Consider the following 25316-nt stretch of genomic DNA (forward strand, 5'->3'; position numbering starts at 1 on the left):
TGTTTTATGATGAAACATTGTGTCATTTGACTTATGTGGAGCACCTAATTATCCGATAAATATAATAAATACTCTGGTAACCTTTGTATTATAATATGCTTCTGTTTTCTGTCTCCTCTTTATGCTATTACAGAGCGAACCCCAGAGTCTTTACCTTAAATTATATAGAAGGGAGCGTTTGTGAATTAATGCTATACAAATAAAACTGAATTAAAGTGAAAGGAATAGAAATGCAGTATGTGGAAGTGGGCAGCTGGGAAACAGGTAAGTGGAGTTAAAGCACAAAAGCATGCACCAGTTCATTAGCAACTAGTGTTTGCACTTATGTAGAAAACAGCAATTTCACATACTAATCACTCAAAGTTAAGCCTTGCAACCAGCCTTAGTATAAACGTCACCCTGGCAGTAACTGTAATATAATCTACATCTTAAGTCTAAACTTTAAAATCTATTAACAGAGGACCTCCAAAAGTTGATTCTGTTCATCTGGACGTAGCGTTTTCTGGGAGAAACGTTTCGTCACTCATCCAAGTGACTTCTTTAGTCTCAGCTGACTGCAGGTTTCCCCAATCTTATAAAGAGTACATTTGCATAATGACTGAAACCAGCCCACTGAAGGAACAACGGGCTGTGAGGTCAGTTCCTTAATCATAATTATGCAAATTCTCATGACCATTGATCAACAACCACTGACCAAAACCCACTGATCAAAGACCACTGATCAATGGCCATGAGTACCATTCACAGAGAGTTGGGGAATGGCTGCAATCACAGCATTGTAAGATGGCGAAAGATGTACCCTTAGGCCCCCTCCTCGATTCAGAGATGGAGATTTACGTGAAAAGGGAAAGACCATCTCTGAATCGAGGAGGGGGCCTAAGGGTACATCTTTCGCCATCTTACAATGCTGTGGTCTCTCAATGGTCATGAGAATTTGCATAATTATGATTAAGGAACTGACCTCACAGCCCATTGTTCCTTCAGTGGGCTGGTTTCAGTCATTATGCAAATGTACTGTTTCTAAGATTGGGGAAACCTGCGGTCAGCTGAGACTGAAAAAGTCACTTGGATGAGTGACGAAACGTTTCTCCCAGAAAACGCTACGTCCAGATGAACAGAATCAACTTTTGGAGATTTATTTTCCTGGATGATTGAGAATGCATCAAGACGTTAACAGAGGAAGGTGTATTTTTTTAACCAATTGTCCACCATCAGTTAAGCAATCAGTCCTATATCCCAATAAACTAGCAAATTAAAATGACAAGAAAAAAGGGGGAAAATTGCAAATAGGCAGTTCATTTGTCTGACTGACTGCCCACTTCTTTTCCCACGTTATCAACATAACCCCATAATTCTAACCCAGACCAAAGATCTATCTCTGTATTTAATATGATCAGAGTTGGTGCCCAGAAAATAGGCAGATTCGTTTAATGACTATTTAGAACTAGAGCCCACCACACTTTATGTGGAGTTGAAAAATAAAGGCAAACATCCTGATAAATGTATTTTGAAACATTTGCAAATAAACCAGATCTGCAATAATGACATAAGTCACTGGCCAAGCGTCTTAAAACCCCAAGGGGATGTTATTTACACTCACTGCATAAAGCCTTTGCTTGCTTTTTAGTACTAAGATACTATAAGCAGTGTGAATCCACTCAAACACATAAGCAGCGTGGTTCACAGTGATAACTCCATTCAGAGTGATTTAAGGCAGGGCAATTATTTTCCAGAGAGATATTTTCATTCCCTAGTTTGATTTTACTCTATAACTTCAGATTAATTTTACTGTCAGTATGCTCACTATTTTCGACACACAGAGGAGGATCACACATATTTCACTGTATCACACTCTCTGGAGAGCATGAATAAAGGCGAAAAACAGCCTCCTGACTGAGTCCGAGGAGACTTCCTCTAGCGTGGGTCTGCGTCAATATTTTCAAAAGGGGCAGAGAAGTCAGTCGTGCCTCTGATCTCGCTTCAGGCATTTTTGCTTCGAGTCATGTAAACTTGCTTTGCGGCGTGTTTTGCATAATTTTGGAAACACCTCCTCAAAGTTAGCAAAGCCGTTACCAAGCATACTAATCACTGATGGTGGCACTACAGCAAAGGTGCCCTTTACAGACGATCGGTGCTTCATTACCGGACTGACAGCTTCGCTTCATATCATGGTCTGATTAAGAAGTTATGAAGATAAAAACAAATTAATCTCTACAATGTAAATGTCTGCCCATATCATCCTACATCACAATGGTTTCCACACTGGGATGGATGGATGGATGTGTGCGTGTGAAAAAACAAACAGTGTACATACATCTTGATTGCCAAAACATTTCGTAAACACATCTTGTTCTTTCCACTGTGCTGAACTCGCCCAAGGTCCTCATTCTTTAATTACCTCTCCAAGATTGACCGGCTGACCTGATGTAGGTTGTACTCCCAGAATTTTCTTCCATATACACACAACCCAACACACACACACACACATTCCAGTGCTGTCTCTGCTGCTCTTTCCTGTATTTCATATTAACATGACCTCAATGACATTACTTCTTTCCAGGCACTGCACCGAAATGATAATTCCCAGGTCTGATTTTATTGCTAGACATTATGAGTTTGCATCAAAGGAAAACTAACTAAAATCCTAAAAGTTTAGCTATAGTTTTGTAGTTTTTACACCTCAGCCATAAAAGGTTGATGGGGAGAAAAGTCTAAACTGACGGGGTGGGTGACATGGACAACCACGTTTGTGAAGCGAGTTAACACCATAGCTCTATCTACTACAAATTTCAGATGAGTTTGATTCTGAGTGACCTCAGCCCCAAGGTCAAAGGTTTTTTTGGGAAATCTTGTGACAAGAATAACACGAGAACAAGGCAATGTAGCAGTTTTAAATTGATAGCACAGGTGTACGTTCTAAAAGTCTCGGACAAGTTTGAGCAGGCATTAGACCGTGACCTCAGGAGGTCAACTTTTCTGAAAATCCTTTATATAACTGATAACTTGAGAACAAGGTGACATAGAATTTTGAAATTCAGACAAAAGCTAAACCTACTAGGAGGCTAAGAGGTACCACTGGCCACTGCCAGTATTGTTTTTATTAGAAAACAATTGATTTTAGAATAAAAATGCTTAATTCATAAAAAGAAAAGATGAGCTCCTTCATTGTAAAGCAAAAACATTAAAAATGTCAAACTGAGTTACATCTTCAAATCAGTCCCGGGAAATATCTGTGAGTGACAGATGATGACAGGAAGTCGTTACCAAAAGGCAACACTGAGAGCAAACAGCCACAAAAGTTACTATACAGCTTAATTATGTTTGGAAAATGTGTTAAATTGCAGTGCTTCATAAAACATTGTTTAAAGGATAAAAAACAGGCAGCGATTTTTGTTTTCATTTGCATTTAAACACAATCTGTCTGTCATTCTGACTCAGAATATTTATTTACATTCAGAAGTGGAAACGATTCAGGGCTACGTTGATGGTATGGCGACGTTCTGCTAAAATAGAATCAGAGCATCCCATAAAAACAAACAAACATGAGTTAGTTCATTTTTGTCCCTGTAAACCAAACACTAAGTTAGGCTTTGCATGGTATGAACGTGGTATGAAACACACAATGAAAGAATTTTGGCAACCCCAGAAAATAAAACACAGAAAATCTGCTAAATTAGCACAAACTGTTGAACAGATTTGCTGTGGCTCACTACAGTTAAAATCTCTCATCTACTGTGTTTCTAGTACAGCATAATTGTAAAAATAGGACTATTTACACCTATTTTTCTATTGGTGGTTTCACTTACTACCCCTATACGCACCTGGCCACAACATAACTTAAACAACATAACGTAAAAAAGTTCAGTCATCCAGGTCATCGTCTTCTAAGGAGCTTGGAAAGAAAACCATCTGGACTTCTTTAAGTCACCTTGAAGGTGTTCCCTCTCTCAGCCAAGAAGCTTCTTCAGTACTAAGAGCAACTAGTGGAGAGTAAGTAAGTAAAACTTTATTTATATAGCACCTTTCTAGATAAAAGATCACAAAGTGCTTCACACAAGGATAACAAAGCATAAAACAAAACAGACAACAGTTAACAAAATGCAGCTCTAAAAAGATGTGTTTTTAGTTGTTTTTGGAAGAAGCTACTGAGTCCAGAGATCTTATGCTCAGTGGGAGACAGTTCCACAGTCTGGGAGCCACAGTGGCAAAAGCTCTGTCTCCCTTAGTTCTCAGCTTTGTATAATGAATGACAAGTAGACCCTGGTCACATGACCTAAGAGACCTGCTAGGAACATAAGGCTGTAGAAGTTCAATGATGTAGGCAGGAGCTTGACCATAGAGAGCTCTATAAGTCAGTACCAGAATCTTGAAGTGGACTCTGAAAGCGACGGGGAGCCAATACAGCTGTTTTAGCAACGGTGTCACATGTGAGTACTTCGATGTTTTGGTCAGAAGCGTTTTGAACAATCTGCAGACGCTCCAGGGAGTTTTTGTTTAAACATGTAAACAGTGAATTACAGTAGTCCAGTCTTGATGAAATGAAAGCATGAATGACAATCTCCAGTTCAGTGCACGATACAAAGAGGCTTAGTTTGGAAATGTTTCTCAAGTGATAACAGCAGGACCGAACCAAAGATTTGACGTGAACATCCAAAGTGAGAGACGGGTTGAAGATTACCCCGAGGTTCCTGATAGATGATTTCACAATACGAGGACTTCAGTCTTTCCTTCGCTAAGTTGGAGGAAGTTGTCAGCCATCCAAACTTTAACTGATTCTAAGCACTCATTCAAAATCTGCAGCTTAGAAACATCTTAGGGCTTGAAAGAAATGTATAACTGAATATCGTCGGCGTAGCAGTGGTAGCAACTGTCCTCAAAGGGGCTCAAAATATGCTGGAGGGGAAGTAGATATATTAAGAACAATAAAGGCCCCAGCACAGAGCCTTGAGGCACACCATAGGACAGGGACGTGGAAGATGACCTGTATTTAGAAACTGCCACAAAAAAGTAACGTTCATACAGATATGAAGAGAACCACTCTAAGGCAGATCCAGTTACACCAACCCAGTATTTCAGCCTTTCAAGTAGGATGTGATGGTCAACGGTGTCAAATGCTGATGTGAGAGCCAACATCACCAGAACAGAACATTTTCCTGCATCCTTTTCCATTAAAATGTTGCTGGAGACCCTAAGAAGGGCTGTTTCAGTAGAATGAGTTCCACAAAAGCCAAACTGAAATTAGTTGAGAATATTATGTTTCTCTAAAACTGCTGTGAGCTGCTTAGCCACAACCTTTTCTAAACTCTTAGCAGTAATTCCTTTAAGCCCTATGGGAGTGTATCCAGGAGGTTCATGGACCCCCTTTTGATCCTCTACCTAATCACATGAGCCAAGGTGTGACTCGTGTCTGCCATCTATAATCCAGTTTTGAGAGAAGAAGCCTTAACGCCCACTCACATCCTGGGCCATTTGACCGCAGCAAATCACATGATAGGATTTCACACCTTGGCTCGTGTGATTAGGCAGAAGATCAATAGTGGGTCCACAATAGGGGGTCCACAACCTCCTTCAGGACACTCCCATAGGGCTTAAAATCTGGGACTCTCCACCAATGGCTCTTAGAACTGAAGAAGCTTCTTGGATGAGAGGTGAAACGTCTTCAAGGAAACTTTAAGAAGACCAGACACTTTTCTTTCCAAACTCCTTTGACTGTCTTATTCCTACAAGCCGCCCACCCCCGCCAAACCCCCCCTGATATATAAGATAAACGGCATATGAAGGGAAATGTTTTTTATGCGTTGGGTAGAATTGCTGGTATGGTTTGTGTTTATTAGTCTGCTAAAAGTTAGGTGTCACTGTAAATCAATGCAAAGGAGTTTTGACTTTATGCTATGATGAATGATGAAACAGGGCTAATGAGAATCATCTTTCCCACAATAAATTTGCCCCTATGCATAGATCACAAGTTCTCACCGGATGCTTGATGAGTTTTAAAATAATGAAAGTCATATGCTTTGGCCTTTATCGCCAACAGATCCAAACAATCACTCAGCTATTGGTGATTCTAGGTTAATGCGTCATCAAATGCTCACCACTACCACCATAAAAACAACCAAATGAGAAAATATGAAGAATGATCCTTCCAAAACAGACTTGGACAATCAATGTCAATGAGCAATTAAAATGGTACACAGTCACCAGACAACACGTATATGTTTGTTGGTCACTTTCTGTACATGTACACTGTATGTATGGATTACTAACAGAGCCAAGGAATGGGGAAAGAGACACTAAAATTAACTGGCAGAAGAGTCAAAAATGATGAATTAGCCTTCAGTAACCCTTGGATCACACATATTTCTAATTAGTAAGTCACTTCTAGGATAAAGATGGTGTGCATAAGAGTGATTTTGACTAAAATGTGTAAGCATGTGTGACATTGTAATATTATTTTTACAATCAGATGTTTATATTGTCACGCTGGGAACCATTAGCTGCCACCCATGTGAGCTCTCCTGTCAGCATTAGCTGATTTATAACACATATCAAAGCAAATCTTCTGACTTGTGCACAGCGCTGCTCCGTCTGCAATGCTCATCGATCTGCCCTTTGTATCTCCATAAGCCAGAGTGCTGTACACTAATAGAGGAAGTATAAAGTTACTTTGTGACCTTAATAAAACCTTCAGTTTTTCTTATAGTCTGTTACGGACTCTTGAATCAAGCGGGTGAGCTGCACATTGACATGCCATAAAAGCAAACATCCAAACCTGCACTAGACGCTTAAAGTCTTTCCAACACCCACACGGACTCCCGTCTCTCCCTTCTTGATTCTGTTCAGTCTGCATGATACTGTGACACCAGTTCTCACATGAAAATGGCAGCCCTCTTCCATCTCAGGAGTATGACAGAAAGGGTTAGGAAGTACACGAGTGAAAAGAGGAAGAATTCATGTAGTGTGTAAAACTGAAAAAAAGACAGGTAAGGTGGAGAGGTTATGCTGGAGCTAGGAGAAAGATTTGGTTTGAGCAATTTCCAAGGGATGTGTTGAAAATGTCACCAAAAAGTTTCGACTGGAAGAAAAACAGAAGAAAAATCTGCCTCCACAAAAAGCCAAAGGTCGTTTTATTTTAACAATAGAATTTGTCAGCAAGATGCACTCCGGGGACGTCGAGACAGACTTGAAAAAAAGCTTAATGAACTGTTGCAAGGTCTTAATATTTAGTAACTTGAAAATTTGGTAATTAGCAAGTCCCCCACCGGCCCCTTCAACAAAGCAGTAACAGTAAAACAACAAAGGCTTTAGGTTGTATCCACAGCTGACATTTCTGAGGGTTTTGTTCTCACTGTTTCACAATGCAAAGGCAGTGCTGCAGCTCCATTGGATACTGAAGGTATGATGGAGCACTCGCTCTTCTTTTACAAAATATTCACTGCAGTCTGCAGTGAATAGAAATAGAAATATTCACTGAGCACTGCAGAAATACAGTAATTTACAACCAGGACAGGACATCTGAGTGCAGCTAATAACATCAGGAGAGTGCATCCCATGTTAGTTCAGTTGGAGCCAGGTGGCCATCTGTGTAGCAATAAGATAATGCTCTCTAGAGCTGAATGTGAAGAGTATGCAAAAATAGTTTATTTTGGGAGGTTAACATGGCAGATATTAGATCAATCAGCATATTTATGCATTTGCTCTTTTATTATGCAGCGAGAGAAAGATGTATTTATCATGGGATATATCACAGAAGACTCGTCAACCATGACATTGTACTGATTAATGCACAAAGAAGTATTTTATAATCATCAAAATTATTAAAGTTAAAATACCTTAACTCTAGAAAGTCACTGGCTTATCTGTTAGCTGAGTGCTAAACTGTTTAATAATAAAAGTCATTATTAGATGTGAAAAACAATGTTACAGATTGGACGTACAGCAGTACAATTTATAGCTGGTACTCAAAGGTGACCACAAATGTTGTTTGGCAATATATTGGCTATAAATTTAAATGCTATTCTCAGTAGTGTCATTTTATATTTAGTCTAATAATAATTGCAGGAAGAAAAAAATAATAATACACCAATCAAAAGCCAACAGTTTTTCGAAGCACACTGCGGATGCACATTAATGCCACTGCGTGCTCTCTTTGAGAGACAATTAATGTTGTAGAGTGTCAGTATGAGATAATATTTTTAACAAGGACTAGCCACTGGAGCCACAGCATGAAAAAGGGAGAGAAATACCAAGCATGTAAAGAAACCCTGTGTGTAACAAAAACTTAATAGGCTTCTGGTTTTTGGCTCAGAATATCTTCTAAACACACAGAGAAACACATAAGGGAACAGACTTGTTAAATGTCCCAGTAGGATGTTTTTGGCAACTGTGCCCCAATTTCATTCTACATTTTAATTATTTTCTTTCACATTAAAATACATTCAGGCTGAGGAACTAACAAAAGTAAGCAACTCTGAGATGTCAACATGAAGACCGAACTTGTCCCATGTCCCATGACTATCCATGCAATTGGGGAGGCAATGTTAAAAACTGATTATGGATGGTAGACAAAATATATTGTTTTTTCCTGTTTGGATTTTGCATGTTCTCCCCCATATCTGTGTGGAAAAACAGGATTCTACATGGGCTGTAGGTGTGAAGGTGAGTGTGAATGGTTGTCTGTGTCTCTGTGTTAGCCTTGCGACAGATTGGGCTAACACAGAGAGGTGACTGTGCAGGGTGTACACCCCGCCTCTCGCTCTGCAGCAGCTGGGATAGGCTCCATTCCAGAATTTTCTTCTGCTTTTGTATGTGTCCCATTGTGTCCAAAAGTTTTAGACTTTTGGACTTGTTGGGGATTAAGGCACAACAAAAGAGTCTTAATGCAGGTAAATAAATCCCAAAAGGTTGATTCTTTCCATCTGGACGAAAAGTTTTCAGTGGGAGAAAGAGCCAAATGTTCACTCATCCAAGTGACTTCTTCAGTATAAAGAAGTCAGATGAACAGAATCAACTTTTTGGGACTAAATAAACAACTCAAAATACCACTTGGCCCAAATAAAATTCACATTTTTTTTTTATTGCTGGTCTTTGGTGATTTATATTTATATGAATATTTCTGATGTGAGCTGCTTAGTTTTGGAGACATTAACTGTAGAAATGCCTCACTTCCTCTTGAATATGATAGCACTAACTGGCACTCTCTTAGTGCTCATTCCACTCTCAAAGTCTTAAAAAAATGAATAAAAGAGAGTGAGCCCAGCCCAGTCTCACAACTACGGAGCCCCGCAGGGGACATGGGAGAAAAAAAATTAAGACGGACTTTTGCGAGATCTCGCAAAAGCTTTAGCCGCATTCTTCGGACGCCGGCCCGGCTCGAAGCCGACCGGGAGGTCGAGGCACGATGTGCCGGGAAAGCGGTGTTCCTCCCGGCTGTAGTAGGTCTCGACCTCCCGTTAGCTCGAAGCTAACGGGAGGTCGAGACCTACTACAGTCGAAGGCCGAATAATGCGGCTAAAACCTTTGCGAGATCTCGTTGAAGTTTTGCGAGATGATCCCGAGTTTGTTTTGCGAGATCTCGCAAAAGTCCGTCTTAATTTTTTTTTCTCCCATGTCCCCTGCGGGGCTCCGTACACAAGAGTTTGTGGAACAGTCATAAAAAAGTAATCCATATTTTATGTTGACTTCCATTAATTCCTATGTTTTTTCATGATATCAAGCACAGATTTGTAAGTAATGCCTTTCAATAGGAAATAGGTTTCATGTGAGAAACTTTTTTTTTTTTTTTGGAGAAAAAAAAAAGCAGGAGGTGTTACCATGGCAACCAGGAAAACAAAGTTTTATAATATGTGGCTGGCTTATAATTTAAACCAAAGTAAATAGTTTAATGTCTAAGCCTAACCAAGTTGCACCTAATAAAGTGATATAGTTATAACTACCAACTATAACCACTACACATGAGAACGGATTGATGGAAACAACTTGGTAGATTATAGGTATGATTATAGGTAGGTGACTATATCACAAATTAGTGATTTTCTACTTTAATTTTTTTAAATGACTAAATATTTAAAGTGTTGTTTGTATCTATGATGTTATATGTGAAATCAATGTATCGATGTGTGAGAAAACATTAGGTTGATCTCCAGTGAATGAGAAGCCCTGGACTTAGACAGGGAGGACTGTCAGTATCCATTAGGCTCACGGCCCTTATGTCCTCTCCTCTGTTCTCTCTGGACGTTGTACTCCAAATCTCTCTGGAAATACTTTTTCCTTCTTCCACTTACATCAGCGAGGTGTTCAAGGCTGCACCTACACTCACCTCTATCCCTAACAAGCTGAAACAGACAAATGGATGTCAGGTACGGAACAGCATGACATCTCCTGACAGATGCTGCGTTCAACCTATGGCCTTCACGACCACAGCTTGAAAAGGGAAAACTTCCTTTATGCCCAGTCTCAGCCTGGAGCAAAGGATTGTGGGGTTGCAACCCTGAAATAGCATGTTCACGCTTGGTCAATAACAAACAGCGCTGCAGTAAACAAAAGAAGAAAAACAATGGCTCCATTATTAGCCATGTTTCTCACATGATGATCTTTTTATAGTCAGAAGTGTTTATACACATATAACAATCAAAGTCTCTCTCTGTCTCTCTCCCTCACACACCTATATACATATTCATGTGCACATTCTAATAAAATTGAAAATGAATTAGAAACATATTAAATGCAGATTAGGAAAGAAATCATATGGAATGACGGTTTCATTTATTGATTAAATTGAATCCAATTATTTCTGCATTTTTCATCATTTTTAGCTTTTATTAATATTACTCCAAGAAGTCTGCGAGTTTCGGTACTCCCTCAGCCGATTCCCATTTCATGACTCAAATTCAAAACAAAACAACTCGTGAGTGAGCAGACTGATTCATCTTTGAGATTTGTCTGTGAGAATTCAATAATAGCAATAATATAATGTTACATGACTGTTATTCTGAAAGTGTTGCTGCTGTCATTAGTATGTTTTGGAATGTAAGTCATGTTATCCAATTATCACAATGCCTCTCATTGAACCAAAAGATCCCCCACAGTATGGGAATTTGTAGAAAAATTGGGGGGACAAACTCCTTTTTTAATCCCTGATGTATTTTAAAAATAGAATGCTATTAAAAACTAACCATATCAAACATACTATGGCTCATTCTCCACAAGTCACACAGGCTCCAATATTACAATATCCAGTCTAACCAAACTATAAAAGTTTCACATCTTCCCTCTGAAACATCAGTGCCATTGCTGCCTTGCATCACTGTCTGCTGTTTCAGCCACTCCAGCAAATACTTCTAGGCTCAGAAGGAATCTTTATTCCTCCTGAGCCTTTTTCATTACTCCCCAAATGTATGTTAATCTGTAGAGAATGATGGGAGATGATTTGGGGGCATTGAATTTTTTCTGCTGGAGTTCTGATCATTTAAATCACAGGTGTCGGACTCCAGGCCTCGAGGGCCGGTGTCCTGCAGGTTTTAGATGTGTCCTTGATCCAACACAGCTGATTTAAATGGCTAAATACCCTCCTCAACGTCTTGAAGTTCTCCAGAGGCCTGCGAATGAACTGATCACTTGATTCAGGTGTGTTGGCCCAGGGTGAGATCTAAAACCTGCAGGACACCGGCCCTCGAGGCCTGGAGTTTGACACCCCTGATTTAAATAGTTGAGTGAGTTGTCTCACTGAACCAAAATAACATTTTACTATTTAAACGACTGTGCGATCGTGGCTCAAGAGTTGGCAGTTCGTCTCGTAATCGGAAGGTTGCCGGTTCGAGCCCCGGCTCGGACAGTCTCGGTCGTTGTGTCCTTGGGCAAGACGCTTCACCTACCGCCTACTGGTGTTGGCCAGAGGGGCCGATGGCGCGATATGGCAGCCTCGCTTCTGTCAGTCTGCCCCAGGGCTGTAGCTACAACTGTAGCTGCCTCCACCAGTGTGAATGAATGAATAGTGGAATTGTAAAGAACTTTGAGGGTCTCAAAAAGCGCTATATAAGTGCAATCCATTATTAAACCTTTCATGGCATTAGCAGAGAGAGTTGAAGGACGCCTGACAGGAATTGGGATGCAGTGAATTGTAGCTTTCTACTAGATCCAGATGGATGCGCATCAACTTTGGGCTAAATGCACTTTAGGATCTCTGTGAATGTAAAGCCCCCTGAGGCAACTGCTGTTGTGGTTTGGAGCTATAAGAATAAAACTGTAAAACTATAACCAGTGTGATGGTTTTACAGACTTACTTATATACACATTCCTGCTATTAGGCAATGCGTGAATGGGGTTTTCTGTTTTCAAGATGTCCATATTTGGTATGGGAGCAAACATACACTCACATTATGAGCTAACGCTTGGTGCTTTCTTGTGTACTGTAACATCCATAAGTGTGCACACAAATGGTTTTCTTTTGTGATGAGAGAATCAGTAAGTCCTGGGTGAACTCATTATAACGTCCATTGTTAGCCCTACCTAAGCTTAAAGGCGTGCACATACAGTGTAGGTAAAGACTCACAGCAGGGCAAAAAATAACTGCTGGAGATAATGTTGTGAAGTGGGAAATAATTAAAGTGTTATTTTCACAACCAAAACCGGGAATGCCCCCCTGTGACCAACTGTCAGCTCCAGGGCAATCACTCTGCCTTTCTGAGGATGGAGCTTAAGCCTAACAACAGGCAGGTGCAGCTGGAATGAGTTCAGCCTCACTCCAACACAAACAATAAAGAGCTGCGCTGCTTTAAGCTCCACCAGTTGGCTCCTCACTGGGCACCAGTTCCAAAGAGGATCTAAAAAAAATGCTGCTTTCGAGTGCCACACAGTCACATCTCACACCTGAGTTCTTCTACTCCCACCTTCCTCCACAGTTTGCACCTGTGCTTCAGTCTAAGAATGCAAAGATAATAAAATATAAAAAGGCACTATTTATTATACTGGATTTTTTTATATAGAATCCCGAGATAACTGAATATGGAGCATATCTTTTATACTATGACCCGAGATAGTTTACCGGGAGACAGAATAGTTTAACATGGAATATTTTTAACCTGACTAAAATGTGTGTGATATATCACTGAATAAAGCCCCGGAAGTGACTTTCAGCTAGTAGGTCACATACTTCAAGAGCTACACTGCCCAGCCAGGTGAGAACAAAAGTGTGCCCTATTGTTATCCCATTAATTCACTCTCAAATGGAGACAAGTGCCCTTGTGGGCCCCCTTGTGGCTACAGGCACCCCAAGCAGGCGGTTAGTTAGCTTATGCATTGGGTCAGGTCTAATAACACTGCTTCAGAGGTGATTTCTGGCTTTTCAGAAAATATTTAATTGCCAGTAAGTGGAGAAAAAGCATGTTTAAAAGAGAATTAAATTGTCAAATTGACCATTAGCCGAGTGTCAGTGTTACAGCGACCTTGACCAGATTCTCTTCTTGACAGGACGGGAAAACATAAAAAATCCATGAGCACATAATGAGGTGGATGAGGGAGCCGCCGCCGTATGCAGGGACTATGCATGAGCCCTCTCAAGGTTTGTAAAGCATCTGAGTGTGGGTGTTTTGCCATAGGGTTCATGCATTGCATGTGTGATTACATGTGTAATCAAGCCTCGCTATTCTGAAAATATCCCGACTGAGGGCTGCTTCTTGTTAGTCAGAGAAGGAGACAGACATGTCTGGGCTTAGGGCGCTGCTGCCATTTCAGAGTGAAGTGCACTACAGTGAAAACACACATCAGCAGGCTGGTATAGCTCCCAGGTAGCACTGGGACTCCAGACCTGCTTAACATTGCAGGCACAGCTTGTCTTCAGTTATTCTTTTTTTTCTATTCTCCCTCTCTGTCGCTTGCAATCTCCGTCTCTATGTTCCATATTCCTGCCTTTCTACTTTCCTCAGCAATTCCTTATGTAAATATATATATTTTACAGCAGCTTTTGCTTTTTGCGTTCGTTATAAAAGTTCTTTTTCGATGGCGTACATGCTGATATTCACCTCTATACCTGAGTTCAGGTACAGGCAGGGTAAATTACAGTGTCTTTGGTGCCAACTTAAAACTTTCCCTATAATTATAATAAATACATTATAATCAATAGTCCCATGCCTTGTTCGCCTGTTTATTCAGAGTTCTCCCATCCTGCATGAAGGGGCAAAGCAAATTCAGAGTTTGGAGGGAAAAGACGGTTCATTTGCATACATTTGCATCCTATTACCACATCAAACCTGCTGACTTGAAAGGGATGCCTTGATTAGGAACACCACCAAATTATTGTATGTCTACATCCTCATCCACTCCTCCACCCCACCCATACCTCTTACTATCTCCTTTCACTCTCCTCTGCTTCACTCTGAGTTTTGTTACCGTGCGCTACACATCTTGGGAGTTTTTGTGCATCATTATCGAGGATAACGCTGCAATATTCTTCAAGCTTTGATGTGCCAAACACTTCCTGTAACCCCATCTCTGTCTCTCGCCTTTATTTTTCTGCCTTTTGCTTTTGTCTCGCGCTATGATGTCATGACTCTCCTTTTTCTCCTTCCAGTGTATCCCTGACAGCCTTGACAGAGCTGTCAGACATGTATGATATCTGGACGTACGTGTGTGTGTCGTGTGTCCGAACACACCTTTGAAATGCTTATACCCCTTTTACTGCCTATGACCGAACGTGGCAAATGGCATCATAGCAAGTTATGAGCCTCCGAATGAGGAGTCTGTGTCGGTGTTGGAATAAAAATGTGATCCTATTTCAGCTCACTGATTTATATCACTGATTCTTATAATGAAAAATGTCCTGGCTGTCACTCACGTCAAAGCACGAAACAGAAACGGTGCAAACCAGAAGGAAAGTCGATTAGGATTTTTGTCACAGCAGACAGAAATTCATGCAAACCAAACCCCAAAATTCAAGTCATGATGCTTATTTTTCATTTTTGCGTAATTACCTTAACTACAAACCTCATGTCTCTCAAGTCTAGGCACCAAATCTCAAGTGTTTTTTAAAGTGGGTTTAAACAGTGGATGTTTACAAAGATCACTGTGTTGTGCATCCCAAAAAGTGTTTGTTTCATGCATCTATGTGCTATCTATGCTAATTTTACCAACTTTCTATCATTTTTGAGTAACGCATGTTATTTTACTGCAAAGCAATACTCTAGTGCAGTATTTTGAAAAGAAAACGATTTTTAAAAATACAATAGTGTCAGCCAAGAATTAAAGTATTTAAAGCATTTTTACAAATCGCTTTAGGATATTGTAGCTCTTTTCACGACAACACAGACACAGGTCGGTTCTTTGAAACGGGCGTTTATTACTTGGGCCTTCTCTCCTCGGCTTCACCATCACCAGTACGCCGATACGACGTGAGAACTGGTCACAAGCAACTTTACAGTACACATATTAAGTCCAAACACAAATAAAAACATTTCTCAAATGACAAGTACCTCGTTGGCTGCTTGTCCTGAAAAGAGGTCCTTAAGTCCTTATGTTGCTTTTCCTTTTAGCAAACTTTTAGCTTAAAATCGCTTCATGAGAGACATCTGCTCCCTCGCGGTCCATGCAAAGTCTCGCGTACTCTCGTTAAGGGTATTCTCACGAGACACTAGCTCTTACACTTTACACATGTACATTTCAAATAAAGACATTACAACACAAACTATATATATTCATGGAATTATGTAACTTATTATAAATCAGTCATCTACATCATGAAATCTAAACAGAACATTTTAAAAGCATTTACAGATATTCTTCATCAAACTACCTTTAAAATGTCTTTTTGATTAATGATCATAATTTGTGCTATTACTCATAACAGTGTTGATTATTTCAAGCTTTCAAGTGTTTCTGCGCTCTCACAGTGCAGATGAGATGATTCCCCATCGCTGTCATAACAGATTCAACAACAAACAACTGTGTAGATTCTTTTCTAGAGACAGTTTTTACCAATAAATTCACATAAACAGACTCCACATTCTTACACACTCATTCCCACCCACACACACACACGTGCGCAGTGCATGTGTACAGTACGTTCACCAAAGAGGCTTAATTGGATACTTTGTGCTGTTTACCAAACTAAGTGAGAACTAATGCAATTGCACAATTAAAGTTGGTAAATCTTTCTAATTAAGACAAACAAAGCCATCAATACAAATCAATAAGACGCTCAGAAGTTGCTGAGACTGAGAAATGGCACTGAGAAGACAGCTTGAGAAAACTCACGACCACTGGAAATAACACTAATCACACATAATTCTATAATTACCGTCCAAATCTGAGCACGCCATCACTGGTGCACAGTGATGATGTGCTCTTCAGCCAAAGCTTCAAGTGGACATAAGACGCTTGCACAATGTGCATTAGAGTCCTAACGGTCTGGTTTTGATATAAATAGGCTGAATATAGCAAGGTGAGGCTGTCTGCGTCTTGTGAATATGTGTCTGGTTGGGTTTCCATCAGTACATGTATCCCTGGGTTGCTCAGTGTCAGTGTTGGTGAGTAACGGAATACATGTACCGCCGTTACGTATTTAAAATACAAAATATGAGTAACTGTATTCCGTTACAGTTACCGTTTAAAAAGGTGGTATTTAGAATACAGTTACTTTGTTGAAATAAATGGATTACACGGCGGTACTTCCCTGTTTCATATTGTGGCGGGTCAGGACTGTTTGGGTTTTGTTTGACAGCTACGTTCTGTTGTTCCAGGTGGCAGCATTACGGTTGCCAGGGTGACGCTCTCTCTCTCTCTCTGCGTGTTTCCTGGGTGAAAGAGGCTTTTTTGTTGTTGTTGTGCTAAGCTAATAGGCAGAATGCTACAGGTATAGCTCTAAAGAATGTAGCATCATGGGCAGTGTAGTCCGTGCTGCAGGGAGAATGGACTGCCATACACGTTATGTGTCTGTGAGCGAGGGAGGGAGAAAAAGGAAAAGTACGAGCTGTCATCAAGCAAAAACGGGAGCTGGAAGCATGTAAATATAATAATAACCACTGCAGCCAAGAAGAGAGCCTGACGAGCCCAGTTGTAAGTAAGCTATTAAGACTCGACTGTACACCGTGTTCGTGTTTTCCTCCAAAAACAATAAGTTCTGTTGGAGCAGCCTTTCAACGCCTCTCTCTGTCTCTCGCTAGCAAAGTTGACCCAGACAACAAAGTAAAGCTAGTTTTCAGCTACGAGCCGACACAGAACCCGACGTATTAGCCAGAGGTCCCTTTACTACGGTTCGGAGCCGCGGACCTTCAGTAACAGTAATAAATCACAGCAATAGTACATTCATGTAGTTGTAAACAGCATGATAATATATTAAGTAATCCAAAGTATTCAGAATACGTTACTCTCTTTGAGTAACGTAACGGAATACGTTACAGAATACATTTTGGGACATGTAATCTGTAATCTGTAATGGAATACATTTTAAAAGTAACCTTGCCAACACTGCTCAGTGTGATGCTGAGCGCTGTAAAGCAAAACCATAAATAAATGCCGACTGGGGATTTTACACCAACGAAAACAAGCTAATTTTGAATGTTTTATTTTAGTTTTAGCCACAATATGAAGCTTGATGGTAGCTGATTGAGCTGCCAAGTGATAATCAAGCCTTCATTGTGTGCTAATTTAATCAGCAAACAGTGACACACTAACATTTGGCCACCGCCGCTCTCTGTTCAGCCCCTCTCAGTCACCATGTCACCCAAAAAGCCCTTTTATCGCTCGTTTCCTGGTCCAAAATTGTCTTCTTTCCAGCTTCTGCTTTTCATTCCCAGGCACGTTGAGTGCTCCTCTTTGCATCTTGGAGGATTCGCTCACCAAAAGCGGTGCCTTCTAGCCACAATATGTGGTCTCTTATCTGTTTAATTTTCTCCCACCTCGAAAGCATGCCATGGCATCAGCCTTGTTTATTACTGTCAGAAAGACACCAGTGGAACTCCCACTGGTGTGCCATTATTATCGCACAGATGGCGAAGAGGGTTTAGAGAAATCGACAAAGCAAAAGAGAAGGAGAGGGAGAAAGAGAGAACAGAGAGAGGGAGGGCCGTCTGAAGAAGGAAAAGGGAAGAAAGATGAAGAAGAAGTGACGAAGAAAAAGAAGGATTTTCTTTTTTTAATCAGCATCCGAGTGGTTTATGAATTTAATTAGCAGTACAGGTTTTTTGTTTCTCTAATGACAAAATACTTTGACGTTGCTTTGTTTATAACAAATATTCTCTGTAGTGAGCATCTGACACACCTTTATCCAGTCAAGGTAAATCCCTGCTGACAGAAACAATATTTCCCAGAATGCACTGACCTCTATATACACACTCGTTGACTCCTGACAAACTCACAGTTGGAATGGGATGTCGGAGGGTATCTTGGGATAACTCTCACATGTGTCCTTTTTTGTGTGACTGATTGCATTAAGGGTTTTTTCCAAACGCCCAGAGCAAAGAGTTCAGGGCAGCGGAATGTGACATTGACTAAAGTCTCATGAGCTTTGAGTATGAAATGCTTTCTGGAGTCAGTGAGCACTGGTTGAAAAATGGCTGAAAAGCAGAGGATTATCCAACATTATTTATAACCGTTGGCTCAACAGCATTTAAATGCCACTTGAAACACTGTTTGAATATTTGGAAAATGTTTAAACCAAACCACGTTCGCTAACACTGGAAATGAGACAAAAATCTGATGTGAAGCAACAAATCCCGTGCTGTCAACGGTCGATATTTTACTACGAGGTAACGTGCAGAAGACGCAAAGGTTTCACTCAGGGGAAACAAATTCTGCAGAATGATCAACATCTTTGTAAAAACATTGTGTCACATCACATTTTAATGGATACTCGTTAATGCAAACTCTTTTCCTGATGTGTTGTCATCATAAAGAGTCAAAGCAAGTCTATTAAATGCTGCTACAGATGCAGAGATACACACAAGGTGTCCTTGGCATTGATGCCATAACACACCAGGCTCAGCAACCTTGTAACGAGCAACACAGTCACATTTAAAGGCTGTAATTATCAAATGGGAACACTCACCTTTTAATTATGCTTTTACATGCTGGTTAATTCGTTGGATAGATTGAGGAAAGCATTTTGACTTAAAACATTCCCCATCAAACTGTGTTTATATGTGAGCACATCTTTGTCCCCATCACCCAGAGCGTCGTGATAACAAACTCAAAGGACAGTTTGTGCAGTTTGCTGAAAACATGATTTTTTTCCAATGTATGCTATATTTAAAAACAACATGCTGTTACATTTTATATAGTGAACATGACATGACACTGGAATTCTGACACAAATGTGTCACACGCCTGTGTTTTTCCATATACATTTTAATCAGCTTGTTTACCGGCAGCTTAAACGTGTGTTATGGCTGCTATATTTTCAATTTCATGCATGCTTCTTGTTAATTGGCTTGTAAGTGTGTGCATGCGTGCACGAGGAGGGAAAGTAAAGTCATCTATTCCCCTGTGCAGCCGCTCCTCGCACCTGTGCAGCCCAAGTCAATCTAGTGGGGCTGATCCATGGCTGAATGCTTTGGAAAAGCCTAAGGTCACCCAGGAAAAGACAAGACTGGAGTCCACAGAGATAGGAGGGAAGATGAGGAGGATTGGCAGTAAGGGAAGGAGGATTACACTCCAGAAAGCAGTGGAGCCTTACCCCTCCCGTCTCGTTCTTCACGTCGTGCAGGAAACACAGGAATCCTCGGCGAGTGAGCGCTACAAAATATTCTGTTTGTTCTTTTCATACTGTTTTATCTAAACTTTAGACGCGGCCTCCATTGCATGTTTATACCTGCACAACATATCAGCTCAAGGGTCATTTAACTAAGTATGAAATAAATAAATAAATGATGAAATGCTCAAATTTACAACTGTGGAGAGGTTCTCGTGTGGCCTTTCACTCTCAATGATGAAGCAAAAAAAAGAGATATCAAAAAAATAAAATCTGAAACATCCACAGTGTTGGGGAGTAACGGAATACATGTACCGCCGTTACGTATTTAAAATACAAAATATGAGTAACTGTATTCCGTTACAGTTACCGTTTAAAAAGGTGGTATTTAGAATACAGTTACTTTGTTGAAATAAATGGATTACACGGCGGTACTTCCCTGTTTCATATTGTGGCGGGTCAGGACTGTTTGGGTTTTGTTTGACAGCTACGTTCTGTTGTTCCAGGCGGCAGCGCTACGGTTGCCATGGTTACAGGGTGACCTCTCTCTCTGCATGTTTCCTGGGTGAGAGAGGCCTTTTTGTTGTTGTTGTGCTAAGCTAATAGGCAGAATGCTACAGGTATAGCTCTAAAGAATGTAGCATCATAGGCAGTGTAGTCCGTGCTGCAGGGAGAATGGACTGCCATACCCGTTATGTGTCTGTGAGCGAGGGAGGGAGAAAAAGGAAAAGTACGAGCTGTCATCGAGCAGAAACGGGAGCTGGAAGCATGTAAATATAATAATAACCACTGCAGCCAAGAAGAGAGCCTGACGAGCCCAGTTGTAAGTAAGCTATTAAGACTCGACTGTACACCGTGTTCGTGTTTTCCTCCAAAAACAATAAGTTCTGTTGGAGCAGCCTTTCAACGCCTCTCTCTGTCTCTCGCTAGCAAAGTTGACCCAGACAACAAAGTAAAGCTAGTTTTCGGCTACGAGCCCGACACAGAACCCACCGTATTAGCCAGAGGTCCCTTTACTACGGTTCGGAGCCGCGGACCTTCAGTAACAGTAATAAATCACAGCAATAGTACATTCATGTAGTTGTAAACAGCATGATAATATATTAAGTAATCCAAAGTATTCAGAATACGTTACTCTCATTGAGTAACGTAACGGAATACGTTACAGAATACATTTTGGGGCATGTATTCTGTAATCTGTAATGGAATACATTTAAAAGTAACCTTCCCAACACTGAACATCAATACCCTTTATATCAGTACTCTTTGTCTTGAATAATGTTTTAAAGCTACACGGCTGTTTAGTTTTTAAATTCAGTGCTCCACATTCATTCAATCCAAAAAAGACCCCTGAGCAAAAAAGTGCAAATTAAAAGCCAGCAAGCTCCCTTCCATCATGTTTAGTGTTTTTAAAAAAGTTTACAATGGGTCCCAAAGTAAGATTTTACATTGCTCAAAAACACCCTCACTGAATGAGAGGTCGACTGTATGACCCGCAACACGCACTGAACCATCGTAGCTGGCGGTACGCAAGCAGCGCCAGGGTTCGTGCGTGATATATCTGGTTCCAACCTCCAGAGAGTATCTGTGTCACCGTCCTGTCTCATTGGCTCGGGCTCTGGAAGGATCTCTTCTAAACCCACACCATCTCTACTTGCCAGGTGAGATTTCCTTCCTGACGCTTTGGAATAGCTTCTCAACAGAGGGCAGTGAGACGTGCTTAGCTAACTAGGCAGAAGGACACAGTTTTTGCCTGGTCACTCTGGCAGAAGGAAATAAATACTAAACTGTCCAGAAACCAAATTCATTGCATGCGACTCTGAAGACAGAACGAATAAACTGTTCCAAGAAAGAAGCGGTGAAGTGAAATTTCCTGGATCGCTGGCTCAGTGGGAATCAGCGTATAGCAGAATCGTTACTCGGGGCCAACAGTTCTCTCTAAAATCAGAGGATAAGAATAAAGAGATAAATGACTGTAAAAGTGTTTATAGGAAAAATGGTCAGAAAGATATTTAAACAGACATTGTTTGAAGCAGTAATTAAACCAAAGCTATTATTAGACCTTTGGTCCTCTTCAGAAAAAAATCACGCTTAGCTCAAAAAGTAATTAATCAAATTTAGCATCACATACTTTTAAAACTCAATGCATTGGCCTCTTGCCATGTTCTTAAAATATTATCTTAGCACAGTGACTAATTTCCTGGTTAGCTGAGCACTAATGAATGCCTGACTATGTTGCCCAAAGCATGGAGCACTGGCATGTATGCACGGCGGGTCTCTGTGTGAGAGGACGAGCAGTCCTCATGACTCACATCTCCTTCTGACTCTGCAGCCGTCCCATAAGGACGGCAAACGCGAGCGTTGCACACAGTGTCAGCGCTAAACAATGCTCCCGGGGACAATCTACACCTGTTTTACAGCTGGCCGGGAACGCCACTTGATACTTGAGTTATGACTCGTCGGAGGAAATCGTTGCAAAAAGGATCAGGTTTCGTCTTGCTAACAAAAAATGATTAATTCAGTGGCAAATAATGCCACAAACCGGCTCAATTAATCCCCATTTACTGTCTGAATTGATCACACTTTTATAAGTGGATTTGTCTCAATTTGTTGTAAACACAAATTGAATCAGATTATGCATTGATCTCACGCCTGCGGTGAAATTCATCATTCTTTTGTTGATGATGATAAATTAATGTCTCGAAGCGAGTAAGCTGAAACTAAACGTATCCTCTTTTATATGGTTTGTAATATTTAAAGGCCTCGCTCAGGAAGTAGATCAACTTCTGAAGTATTCCTATGAAGCATTATCTTAGTCTAATCAGTTCCTAAATATTAAAGATGATCCTTTCTAAACTCCAAATGTTATCTTTTAAGCTGTTGTTCAGATCCAGAGTGAATGTCGTATTGCTCGATGGTCCATGCTATTCCTTTAGAAAGCTCGCTGCCACGCGATTAAGCTCTCTGCTCTTCTCTACCTCACACGCATTAACATTCGCAGGCAGCCTGATCAAGGCAGTCCCGGCATACATTACAACCCTCCTCTCTTCAACAGCTGAGCTTGTCCACAGATTTATTGGGTTGTCATGGCAACAGAAGCGAGCCGGGGAGGACAACAGTCCTCCCCCATCTCCAACTCCTCATCCACCTACACCTTGGTCTTTCTCACCCATTTTCTCTTTTCTGTGCTTTTCTTATCATAGTTCAAGCTACAACACTGTTCTTGTAATAAAAGAGAAACAAAAACAGATCGTTCTGAGCTTGGTGGAGTTTTTACTAAACCTCACAGTGCATAACTGAAAACTACAGAAGTGGCTAACCAATTTAGGGCAACCTCTAATACTTGAACCATATTTTATATGGCAAATAACCTATTCCAGAAAAAAACAGCATAATTTATCTGTAAAGTCCAAATCCTGCTGTCGGATTCTCCGTAGCTCTGTTGACCCCATAAGCATGATAACATCCATTTGTTGGCCGAAATCTGTGAGTCTAAACTGTAACTGCCTGCAGATGTTCAACTTGAGACCGGCTACTGATTACTGGCCAGCAGCATGCAAGCAGACTTGTAAACAGAAAATAACAAATTTCCCATGTGAGAGGACTTCTCACAGTATGTGTGGTGTTCAAATGCACAATGACCACTGCATCTCATATTCATTTTGATCTTATTTTTTCAGCTTAGCGAGTCTTCCATTGCTTGAGTAGAATCCCTCCTCATTTGTGGATGCTCACATGCACACTTTCACGTGCGTGTGGATGTATAGTCATGGCTCAGGGCTGGAAAAACACGCTCTTTGAAAAGGAGGTCGGATGGAAGTCCGGAGGTTAGATTTTGGAAGAAGTTGTTCTGGGACTTAATTAGTAAAAGGCCCCACATTTAAAGGGGCTAAGTGCCCACGAGCTCTACTCTCCAATCTGGGACAAATAAGGTGCACAAAGATATTAATATAATGCTCACAGACACATAGCAGGAAGACAAAGATGCAAGAATCTTTTGATAAAGTAGGTAAAATAAAGAAGCAGTCCCTACAGATGCTGCTACAATATCAAATACACTACATTCACTGGGTTTCTTTCCTAGCTTACCCCTTCACAGTGGGTGGCAGTTGCCAGCATAGACTCACAGCATTTATAGTCATTGGTGCACACGTTCAGTATCTCACAAACCTTCCTTAACCAGTAGATCATTCAATATGCGACTACCTGCAGAGCTTTTGGAGCAGGAGGAGGTGAAACCAGGAAGAAGCATAATTAGCCGTTGTTGAGAAATTAGTAGTATTTGTTTAACACTAAACAGCAGAGTGGATTAGGTCTTGACCTCTAAGACTCCAATCATTTGTTCACGTTAACCACTGTGAATAAAAGCTTCTATCTTTAAAGAAAGAAACAGAATCATGTTGCGAACCTCTCGATGAGTGTTTGGCAGGGAGATTCTTTCTCTAACTTGTTGCATATTTTATTATATTTGGTGTAGGGCTGGGCCATATCATACCATTCACGGTAATACCAGTATAATGTTAGGCAATGATAAGAAATTAAAATATCGCGATAGAATATGGGTAAAACGTGCATTCACAGTGCCTTTGTTTTCATACGCACATGGTGGAAAAGCATGGCAGCGACGGAGAATGAGAAGGGTGAAAGTGGATCGTTGAATGAAACAGATGAAACAGAATTGGTTTGTAAAAATGTGCAGCTTCAGTGGTGTGGAACTGGTTTAGCTTTTGTCCATCAGATACACACCAAAGCACAATTTTTGGTAGAGCATGCTAGCGGGCCGTCGTTATTACCGTGTTTTTTAGAAAATACGGCACACTTAAAATCAATCCTTTGATTTTTCTGAAAGTCGACAGAGCCCCTTATAATCCCGTGTGCCTTATGTATGAACTCTGGTTGTGTTTACTGACCTCGAACCGATGTTATGTCGTACACAGCGCTCGAAAATCTGTCAAAAAATGTTTTAGTACGAAGCTATGAAGCCATTCCACTTGATTGATTGTTGGGGCATTACGGCTACCCTAGTCAGTAATATGTACTTTGCTTTAACAATAACAAGAATAATATTACCGTATTGTCTGTGTATAACCTCTTTTTAAGTTATGTGGATATTATACATGGTTATGCTGAGGATATGTTGGCCAATTTCCACTGGAAATACCTTTTGGTTAAACTGTCAGCAAGGAATTTGCATTTGCACTGTTACATTTTTATATAACTTTAATGCAGATAAAAAAACAGCTGCTTGTTTAAGTGAAAATACGTTAACCCTTTAAGACCTACCATAGAGCCAAGTCTGCCAGAGCTGATATTATATTTTTACATGCTGTAGAGCCAATTTTGGGAGCATTTCAAGTTGCTATACATCAATACAACCATTATAGCCCAAATAATTTAATAATATGTCTGCATTAAGTGCATAGTAATTACATAAATTGCAAAAAAGTGCAATAAACTACAAAAAAATTGAAAATCGTTTTGGTTTTTTTAACATATATTTCTAGTTAGAGAAATTTAAGAGGCTTATTCCTCAAAACTGTAAATACAAAAAAGTTGCACAAAATAGTTTCCCACCACAGGAAATTTATTTTAAGTGTCTTCATAGTTTTATTTTTGAAATACACCAATTTTTATACACTGA

General features: G+C 40.4%; 1 protein-coding gene across 2 annotated transcripts in view; it reads right to left on the reverse strand.

Annotated features, from left to right (window-relative positions):
• The window catches only part of nrg3a (neuregulin 3a), a 417214-nt gene that overhangs the window by 142466 nt on the left and 249432 nt on the right, over positions 1-25316 (reverse strand). The gene's annotated exons all lie outside the window — the stretch shown is intronic.

Source organism: Neolamprologus brichardi, chromosome 13 (assembly GCF_056152115.1).
Source record: "Neolamprologus brichardi isolate AB-2024 chromosome 13, ASM5615211v1, whole genome shotgun sequence".
NCBI lineage: Eukaryota > Metazoa > Chordata > Actinopteri > Cichliformes > Cichlidae > Neolamprologus > Neolamprologus brichardi.